Source organism: Sarcophilus harrisii, chromosome 2 (assembly GCF_902635505.1).
Source record: "Sarcophilus harrisii chromosome 2, mSarHar1.11, whole genome shotgun sequence".
Lineage (NCBI taxonomy): Eukaryota > Metazoa > Chordata > Mammalia > Dasyuromorphia > Dasyuridae > Sarcophilus > Sarcophilus harrisii.
In genome coordinates this window covers 365,792,936-365,802,502 of record NC_045427.1, presented here as the reverse complement: position 1 = coordinate 365,802,502, position 9,567 = coordinate 365,792,936, and the positions used below count along the sequence as shown (strand labels likewise).

Sequence of the window (9,567 nt, the reverse complement as noted above, 5' to 3'; positions counted from 1 at the left end):
GAAATAGAGAGATAGAGAAACAGAGAAAGACAGACAGGGGGAGAAGGAGAAAGAGGAGAGAGAAAATTAGTATGAAAGGAGATGATCAACTGTGTGAGGAAAACAATAGAGGAACTGAAGAAAAGGAAAATAGAGATAGGTGATGGACTCAGGTTTGATTGTAAGAGGATACTGGAGAAATGGCATCATTGCATTTCTGCTGTGAGAATTTGGAAAAGCTATATTTTTGTATTTGGTCTTCAAAGAACAACCTTGGGTTGCTGGTAGAGCCTGAAAAAAACTTTGATATGTTCTGACTCATCCAAGTTAGTGCCTGCTTTACTCATACCAACAAAGATAATCAAAGTACTGAATCTTGAGCACTTTGAAAGATATAAAGTGGGAAAGGTAAGGTTTGAAGTTACAGGCATTCATGCAGGTGCTACTGGGAGACTTAATCTTCTTAAACATCAGGATTACTCCTGAAATTTGATACAACCTAAATTGAACACATCTCTCCCTCCAGGATCTGTAGAGAATAGGAAGAGTTACAGAATATATACTGTAAAAGTCACATTAGGGCCTAATTACAAAGAAAAATTAATGGTGGTTTCTTGTAAAATTTTTTCTAAATCATATCCTAGGTTTTAGGTGTAATGAAAAGAAATGATAGATTGAGTGTTTGTCAGTATGGTACAGAACAGTATACAGAACAGAGCGGTACACTATATAAAATAGTGTTGACACTAGTTTTGACTGTTGAAAATAAAACCACTGTCTTTCTTAGGGTGATAGATTTAGAATTTGAAGGAGTGTTAGAGGTAATGTAGTACACCATTTTCAATTTATTAATGAGGAATATGTTGCCCAGATATAGTCAAATGACTTGGAAATAGATGAATTATGATTTGAAGCCAATCTTCTGACTCCAGATTAGGTGTTCCTTCTTTAGCACCAAATTACCTGACTTGGATATAGAAAACACAGAACTCTATAGGGACACATGTCCATGAAGTCTTTTCCTCTTATCATGAGCCCCTGGGATCTCTCCTTTTCTTCCAGTTAACTATTTGGATCACATACTCTATTAGCCCTAGATTATTTGTTATGCCTTGTTTTTTTTTTTTGTAATAATTATTTCATACATTTTGACACTGTTCCTGGATAATATATAAGCTTCTGGAGTCCAGCCTATTCTTAACTTAAGTTGCTGATTAAAGTGTGGTTTACAGATTCTGTGGGAAATAAATCTCATTAATGTTATAGAATGCATAGATTTGATGGCTTCTTAGAATATAGAACCTAGAGTACTAGAGCAGGAATAGAGTTTAGAATCATAGAAATGTAGAGTACTATTGCCTTATACTTTTCCTGATTTTTCATTGTTCATGTCATCTTCAGAAAAGAAAAAATATCCTCGTAATGAGTTTCAATCCTTTGTCACCCCTTCCATTCTTTATGATACAACAGTGTGGATTCCTTATTCATGAAGCCTTTCCTAATGCTTCCCTTCTGTCATGGAAAAGTGATTTCCCCTTTCTTAAATTTCTCATAGGATTTGACCTGACTTTACTTTGCCTATATGAAATTCTAGGTCACACACACTATACTATGTTTGTACATCTTGTTCCTTCCCACCTCATCCTAGACTGTAGATTACTTAAGGGCAGAATCTCTGTTATTTTAAAATTTTGTTTATCTTCAGTATTACACATTGCATATAGAAGGCAGTTAAAATTCTAAATTGAAGTTTGTCAAATGTTAAATATGGACTTTAGGATAAGATAATATAGAATTGTAGGGTCTAAGAGAGTTTTGAAGTTAAGTAATTTAAGGTATTGATTTTATAGAAGAAATTCAGTGACTTGTTCAATATCATATTAACCAGGTATCAGAGGCAAGATTATAATGCTATACTTTTGATCTGTACCCAGCACTCTGTACAATATCACCATCTCAGAAACGGCTAATGATAACAAATGGGGGTGGTTTGGGTTGTACAGAGGCCAAAAAGCCAAATGATAATATCATATAGACTAAAAACTACTCACACAGGGACTATACCTCTGTCTTCTCTTTGTAATCTCCCTACATCCTTTAAGAATTCCCTATCCATGGTGCTGCCTGCCTGTTTAATGCAGGATTTCTAGGTGTGAGCAATATACACTATTCTCAGGACCAAAGCTGCGTTAAAGGAAGATGGCATGCAGAAGGGCATTGTTGGAAAACAACCCATCAGGCTGTATTCCCCCACATGACAGACCCAGAGGCAGCGCCTGGGCCATTAACACAACTGCCTGAGGAGGTGGACAAGGAGAATGATTCTGACACTGGAGTCATACCTGCCAAAACACCCCAATCCCATGGTGGTTGTCCAGGCTCTCTGGGCTTTCACACAAATGTTGTATGAGGCAGAATAGGAGAGAAGGAGGGGGCAATTATTCCATGTTCTGTTTCAAATCCCAATATCCATTTGTAGAAGTACAAATTCAGGGCTATTTAAAATATTATGGATAATGACGCTTTTGGACTAATTTGGGTTCGTGTTATTCTGGGAGAACAAGGTCAGGGAAAACAAGGCAAGGCTTAATTGATTTTATGTTAAAAGTGCATAAACTTTTCATTATAAGATAAGTGACATTAATGGATTATTTTTCTGAGTCACTAAATTTTGGAGGAGCAAACTGTGTGCTTCTCTGTATCCTGGGCTCATTCCCATCTGGGGAAAAATTGTCTATATAAGCAATTATAATATTTATCATTTCAGAAACTGTGTATTATGAGGTTGTATGGATGAGATCTCAGTTCACATATAGTTACTCCCTTTGGCAATCATATTTTGGGGTTAAAGAAATCAGAGACTTCCTAAACTTCCTTTATTCTGTAAACTTTTGTCACACTATGAACATAGATATTCTGAAAACATACATATATTTCCAGTTGTTTTGCTACTGTTACACTGCAAGAAATCCTTGTTCATCATGGCTGCAATCATCATTACTACAGCAAACCACCAGTCCTGGAAGTAAGACCATGGCCCTAGAGAATAGAAGGCTATAGCCGCTAGCATGCTGTTACAGGCCACTGGCATCCTAAATAGACAGCTTTAATTTTAGCATAAAATCCATATTCCTAACCTTTTGGAGGAGGAGGCAGATTACACAGTTTCCATTGAAAGCATCAGACAGCATTATATGGAATTAAGAAGATTAAAAAATCTTTGAGCTGTTTGAATCCTTGCTCCTCATCTCAGCAGTTTCTTTGGGTATTCAGAGAGACACAGTTCCTAAGTTGGGCAAGTTACAAAAAGAGGGGCAGTAATAAACCACCTGGATTCAAATCCTTACCTTCTAGTTTTCTGACAATTACTTTGGTCTGAATTAAATTAAGTGATGGTGGTGGCCTAGATGATTTCTATAATCCTTTTAAAATCCAAATCTTGTGACCATGTGTAAGAGTTGGGATTGAAAGCATAAATTATTTAAATTATGAATGAAAATCTTATAAAAGAATGAGAAAGGACACAAATTCAACCTTTGGCATTTTAAAACATTTTTTTTCCTTTTTTTCCCAAAGGTAGAAACATGATTTCAGAGTCTCTATGATCTAATGGGATTGGTAAGTCCTACTTATGTTCCACCGTGTGTCAAAACCTCAAGAGGGAGTCAGATGTGTGCACGCCGGTGCTTGAGAATTTAAGTTAAATCTGTAATTTCCACCCCCCCTCACATTTCCTCAGAGAAATTAGCTATTCTATTCACTGCATAAATTTTCAGGTTTTGCTAGCACGACACTCAGGGTGTTGAATTTTTTATGACAAAAATGCTGTAATAATTGTTGAACAGATGTAAGTGCTGGAGAGTGGGCCCTGGCAGACCTCACGAAACCTCTATTAGCAATTTAACCCTGTTGTTGCCTCAGCCTGGCAAGCAAGGAGAGCTGTGATTTGGAATTTTTGTGTTTGGATGCGCACAAAGCCAAAGAAAGAGTTTTCCTGATAGGAAGAGAGGAACTTTAATGAGATTTTAGGCTTGAGTATGAAAGGCAGCATGAGTATATCTTAACCCTTAAATTATAACATTACCAAGTTGTCTGGCTGTGTGATTCAAACTAATTGTCATGGAAGGGCATTTGATATTGGTTGAATGGCTATGAACATAAGGGAGAAGCAACAAAGTATCATCTCTTGGTGCGAAAGAGAAGTTCAGGAGGTTTGAGTACTGACAAACAGTCTACACCTGCCTCTCTCAAGTAATGGCTTCTGGAATGAGTTTAGCATAGGCCAGCAGCAACAAGACTCAATTTACACCTCAAAGAACTAAGTCACATAGGGAAATACCTCTTTGTCAGCTGCTTACATAGGAGGGAGCCATCAGGGATGTGCACAGGACTTTGTCCACCCAATGATGAAAGCATGCAAATTCTTCTAAATCAAAAGGTAAATCAAAAGAAAATGGCGTCTAGCAAAATGAGGCAGCAATGACAGCCCGTCAGCAGTGTAACCACACGACAGACCTAGTGGTAACTCCAAAGCTGCCAACTGAACCGCCTGAGGAACCTGCCACAGAGACAGATGTCACCGTGAGGAGAAAAATCTTCCCTAGTTGTGTGTGTGTGTGTGTGTGTGTGTGTGTGTGTGTATGAGAATGCATGTGATGCATGTATGTGTTTTGGGAGTGGATGGGTTTGAAAGAAGAAAGGTGATGCTGTATATTGTCTATAACAGTAAAAGTCAAAACAGAATAATTGTTAATTACCTTTGGCCTTCACACAAACCTTATTTTGGCTATTTTAGAGGAAGAGAACATTGCCAAAAAAGGAAACTCTCAATCATCTAATAACCTTTGTTAAAGTAGTAGTTTTTATTTTAAATAGCTACATATAATGAAGCATTAACAAATTGTTTTGTGTGGTTGCATTTGTGACTACATATGTGTGTATGTGCATGTGTGTGTATGTTCTTATAGCTATTGTATAGAGTATGCACTTTCAAATGATGTCAACATATCTCTGGTGAAATATTAATTTTGTAATGCCCCTTTTACTACCTGGTTACATGTATTTGGTTGCAGCATATCTCTCATGTCATTCATAGCTAGTATGATGTTACTGTCCATGCACAAGGATCTTCATTGATTAAAAGTCTTACCCTTGAAGAGGAAACCAGGGTGAGGGAAGGGGACTGTAATGAGTGAGGAAAATATATAAAAATACCTCAGACTCCTTAAGTACAGAGAGTGCTCACTTCTTGGAAAGTATCAATGTTCTGTTTTGTTTATTTTTTTTATTGAATGGGTCAAAACTACACATTGCCCATTCTTTGATAGTTGACTTTTGTCAAGTGGTATGTATGTATAATAATAATAACAACAACAGTAGCACTAGTAATAGTAGTAGTAATAGTAGTAGTAGTAGTAGTAGTAATTGTAGTAGTAGTAGTAGCAGCAGTTAACATTTTTATAACACTTATTAAATGTCAGGTACCATACTAAGCACTTTGTAATTATCACATTTAATCCTCACATCAACCCTAGAAGGCAGGTGCTATTATTATTCCCATTTAAGAGATGAAGAAACTAAGACAAAGAGGTTAAGTGATTTGTCCAGGTTCACACAGCCAGGGTCTGAGACTGGATTTGAACTCAGGTCTTCTTAACTTCAGACTTGGTACTTTGTTCACTGTGTCACCTAAATGCCTCAGAGGTACAGATACCTCTTCCAACTATATAGGTTATACGTATTCTCATGCTACAATTAATATGTAGTAAACCTTCATTTAGTAACTCAGAGTCTCTGTGGCTGTCAAAAACCAAGGACTTATATAAGTAACATAGTTTATATAGCACTGGACCCAGAATCAGCAAAACCTGAATTCAAATTTATCTTCAGATATTTAATAGCTATGTGTCCCTGTGCAAGGGACTTAAACTCCATCTGCTTCAGTTTTTCAACTGTGAAATATATAATCACAGCACTTATCTCTCAAGGTTTCTGTGAGGACAAAGTGAGATAAAATTTGAAAATCTTAACATGCTATATAAATGCTAGCTATTATTATACTGATTGTGCACAAACAAGTGAGATTTTAGGACCAGTTTTAGTGCACCTTGAAGAATATACTTTGTAAACTTAAATCTTCAAAAATATTCTTTAACAGGACTGACTCATTTATCAGTTCACAATTGCATATGTGTGCTTGTATGAGAAATTCTTTTTTTTTTTAAACTTTGTCACTCCTTGCTTTTGGGTCCATCAGTTGAATCAGTGTTTGAGAATTTGCAAATCAGTTTAACTAATTATCCATTGGACTTGCTCCATGTTTCTGTAGTATTGTATTGCAGGGGGGCGGGGGGGAGATGATGTAAGAAAAAGAGAAAAGAATTCTGAGCTCCTGACAAATTTACTATGGGATCTTTTACCTTTCCAAGTTATCTTTAAGAAATGTCTTTGTACTTGTTTCTGTATGCTCTGGTGGAGGGTGATAATCATAATCATAATGATAATATATGATATGCCAGATATTGTTCTAAGACCTTTCCAAATATTATCCTATTTGATCCTGAGAAAATCCCTGTAAGATAGGCTGTGCTTTAATCCTCATTTTATATAAATTGAAAGAAATAGAGCTTTTTTCACCCTAGAGTATTTCTAGGCCAACAGACTGAAAATGAGCATTGCAGGCTTCATTCCTTTAGATGACAGAGCTAAGTGGTATAGTGGATAGAATATTGTGTCTGATGTTAGGAAGACCTAAGTTCAACTCTGGCCTAGACTTATTAGCTATGTGTGTCTCTGCCTAAGTCATTAAATCCTCTTTGCCTCAGTTTTGTCATCTGTAAAATGAGCTAGAGAAGGAAATGGCAAACTATTCCAATATCTTTGTCAAGAAAACCTCAAGTGAGGTCACAACATCATACACAACTAATCAATTAAATAAAACAGCAACAACCTATTAGATGGCTCACCATAATGTGAAAATGAATCTCTTTGATTGGCTATAGCCAGAATTGGGAGGCATTCAAAAGCGATTAGTAAGTCTTATTCCCTTCTTTTTAATTTTGACTTTTTTCAAGTTTGGTGGTGATGAAAGTTGGAATTTAAAAGTTTGTAAATTTTGAAAGGATGGAAAAGCATGACACACAAGGAACTATCTAAAGTCACTGGGATATCAAGCATATGATGAATTTTATAATTCTATGTTTAATCCATGATGGATGTCCCCAAAAGCAAGGAGTGACAAGCAACATTCAAGAACCAACCAGAAATAGACCATACAGAAGTTCATCCAAAGATGATGCTACATTAAAATGTGAACTTGATGGGTATAATGCTGTGTCAAAACTACATTAAACAGGAGCTCACTAACCCCAAAGACTGAGGTGGTACAGGAAGGAATGATGGTAGTAAATATTTGTATTTTTGTTTTGTTTTGTTTTGCTTTTTCCAAAATTAATTCATGCTAATAGGTTAAATGAAACAGGTGCTTGGTCACTAGTGGCTAACTCTGGGGGCTTAAGCTAATAGTATTAAAGAAAGGATACCCCAATTGCTCACAGTTCTCCTGTACCCACAGAGTGATATATGAAACCAGTACACCTCTGGATAGTGAGTCTGGAGAGTACTTATTATAGTATTATTATTATTTGTTTATTTGTTTTTTGCTGAGGCAATTGGGGTTAAGTGACTTGCCCAGAGTCACACAGCTAGGAAGTGTTAAGTGTCTGAGATTAGATTGAACTCAGATCCTCCTGACTTCAGCGCTGGTGCTCTATCCACTGTGCCAATTAGCTGCCCCATCCTTATAATATTATTATGGAACAGTAACTACAGATATAGAAATGAGAAATAAATTCATTCATTCAATCATTTCATCTGTACGGTTTAGAATAACTTGATATTTCCAAGACCTAAAATGTGGGAAGTGATAGATTTGGGATTTAGAATATTTAGTTGGCCTAACTTTAAGCACAGTTTTTTAAATGTCTCAGAATTGAAACTAAAATAGATTTTATACCTAGGAAATTATTGAAAGGGTAAATAAAATAGCAATCTTTGTAAAACATGCTACTTCATACCTTTCTCAAATATCAAGAACTGTTTCCAGTGTCTGGCTAGACCTCTCCTTCATTTGAGGTTGAGCTTAAGTAGTTACAATAAAAAGGAGAAATGTAACTATTTTCAAATCAATCAATCAACTAATATTTATCTACCAGGTATTATAAATTTAACTATTAATAGGCACTGGGAGAGGTACCCAATTATTGTTGTCAAGGATATGCATTATTTTATAGCCCTTTGGGAATAATTTCAAATTTCTCACTACTAAGTTTGTGTCTCAAAAGTGATTACAAAAGGAAAAAGGACCCATAAGTACAAAAATATTAATAGTAACTTTTTTTTTGGTGGCAAAGAATTGGAAATTGAGAGGTTACCCATCAGTTGGTTAATGGCTGAATAGATTTTGGTATGTGATGTAGTAATAGTATGGTGGAATACTATTGTGCTCTAGGAAATTAAACAAGGATGCCCTCAGAAAAACCTGGAAAGACTTACATGAACTGATGTAAAATGAAATGGACTATGTACAAAGTTGCAGCAACATTGCAAGATAATCAGCTGTGAATTATTTGGCTTTTCTCAGCTATACGTGATCCAAGAAAAGCTTGAAGGACTCATGTTCTCCCTAGAGAAAGAATGTATGGTGTCTGATTACATACTGAAGCATATTTTAAAAAAAATAAACCTTTTTGTATTTTTCTTTAGTTATTTTGTTTGTTTTTTTCTATGTATTCTTTTACAACATGATTGTTAATGGAAATGTTTTGCATGACTACATATGTATAACCCACATTGAATTACTTTACTTCTCAGTGAGGTAGGATGGGGAAGGAGAAAGAGAGAATTTGGAACTCAAAGTTTTACAAATGAATTTAAAATTTGTTTTACAGATAACTGAGGAAAATAAAATACTAAATAAATTAAATAAAAACATGATCTATACTCTAAAGGATCTTGCAATTTATATGAGAAGACAAGAATAATGCAAAATAAAAAAATCAAAAATAGAAAAGAAGAAAGACAATGTTTAAGCAAGACTTTATGAAAAACAACAATACTGGATTTGGAGTCAGAAGATGTGGGGCCCCATCCTGCTTCCAGCACTCATTAGATAAAATATATGTCATTTCACCTTGCTCAGTCAACTTCATTTCCTCAAATAAAAATAGGGGGGAAATAATTATACTATCTATATATTATACCCACAAGATTGTTGTGAAGAAAACCCCTTGTATTCTGCTAACTCCATATAAATGTAAGTTATTATTAGGTTCATAGAATGTTAGAACTGAAGGAAAGTTTTTTTCTCATATATAGCCCTAGCCTTTCACTTGCTTGTCCCAAGTTACAGATCTACTAATGTACTATTATGGCCATCCAATATTAGAACTGAAAGCTCCTGCCTCTAGGTTCAGTGGTTCTTTCTATTTTAACCATTCTAATTATTCTTATTATTCATATATTAATGTACATGTGGAGTAAAGGAAGTATAAGATTTGATGAAAAAGGAAGACACAAAGGATGAGAAAA

General features: G+C 35.4%; 1 pseudogene; it reads left to right on the top strand.

Moving 5' to 3' along the window:
- The first annotated feature begins 4,458 nt into the window (after window positions 1–4,458).
- Window positions 4,459–9,567, top strand: part of LOC100917118 — an 84,749-nt pseudogene continuing 79,640 nt past the window's right edge.